General features: G+C 42.5%; 1 non-coding gene across 1 annotated transcript; it reads left to right on the top strand.

Moving 5' to 3' along the window:
- The first annotated feature begins 863 nt into the window (after positions 1–863).
- Positions 864–970, top strand: LOC127133688 (small nucleolar RNA R71). Its single transcript, XR_007807638.1, has one exon. It is a non-coding gene; the product is annotated as a small nucleolar RNA R71 (small nucleolar RNA).
- Positions 971–1,281: the final 311 nt, after the last annotated feature.

Here is a 1,281-nt window from a genome sequence, read left to right as displayed (position 1 = left end):
ACTCACTCATCGTTGGGTTATGAGGCCCTTCGTAAGCGGTCCCACTTCGTAACGAGATAGCGTTAGCTTGCCTTCGAGGGTTTGGTTGAGGTTGTCCAGGGAATTATCCTCCAGGTGTAGTTTGTGGGGCTTGATTTTGTGCTACCTGTGAGATCTGGGTTTCAAGCATCTTGTTGTAAGTGATTATCTGATCAACCTTGGTTCCTAATTGCATTATAAGTTCGTTTACGTGAATGTTCTGGTTTAGAAATTCTTTATTTTGCTGAGTCTGGCCCGATATAAAGCTCTCCATGATCTTCTCAAGGTTAGACTTCTGGGGCACAACTTGCATAGGTTGGTTTGGTTTTTGGGCTTGATAACCTTGCGATCTCTGAGGTGCATGGTTTTGGATAGGGTTCTGGTTTTTATAGGAGAAATTCAAATGATTCTTCCATCCAAGGTTGTAAGTGTTTGAAAATGGGTTACCTTGGGCGTAGTTCACTTGGTCGGTGTTCAGGTCATTCAAAAGGTTACACTCCGCCGATTCGTGTCCTTTAGATCCATAGAGTTTGCATTCTGTGTGGGCTACTACTGCGGTGTTAGTGTTTGTAGACATATGTTCGATCCTAAGGGCTAAAGCGTCCATTTTCGCCTGCATCATGTCTAGAGAGCTTACCTCATGTATTCCACCTTGGGTCTCCTTTTTCTCTATTGATGCTCATTCAGTTCCCCATTGGTAATGGTTTTGGGCCATATCCTCAATTAGGTCACAAGCTTCAGGGTAAGGTTTGTTCATCAGCGCGCCACCTGCGGCAGCGTCGATGCTCATCTTTGTGTTGTAATGGAGTCCATTGTAGAAGGTATGAATGATCAGCCATTGTTCTAGGCCATGGTGTGGGCAGACTCTTAATAGCTCTTTATATCTCTCCCAAGATTCGAAAAGCGATTCTCCTTGGTTTTGAGTAAATCTAGTTATTTGGTTTCGAAGAACAGTAGTCTTACTAGGGGGAAAATATCTAGCAAGGAATACTTTCCTAAGGTCTTCCCAGGTAGTTATTGAATTAACTAGAAGTGAATCTAACCATGAATGTGCTCTATCCTTGAGGGAGAAAGGAAATAATCTCAAACGGATCGCATCGGGTGAAGCACTATTAGATTTAAAGGTGTCGGCTAGTTGGATAAAAACTTTTAAATGTTGATTTGGGTTCTCAGTAGCGAGACCCGTGTATTGGTTCAGTTTCACTAATTGCAATAAAGACGGTTTTAGTTCGAAATTGTTAGCAGGAATAAGGGGTTTACTAT

The sequence above is a fragment of the Lathyrus oleraceus genome, chromosome 3 (assembly GCF_024323335.1).
Source record: "Lathyrus oleraceus cultivar Zhongwan6 chromosome 3, CAAS_Psat_ZW6_1.0, whole genome shotgun sequence".
NCBI classification, from domain to species: Eukaryota; Viridiplantae; Streptophyta; class Magnoliopsida; order Fabales; family Fabaceae; genus Lathyrus; species Lathyrus oleraceus.
Note: the sequence above shows the minus strand (reverse complement) of the source record. Positions and strands in the feature narration are given on the sequence as shown.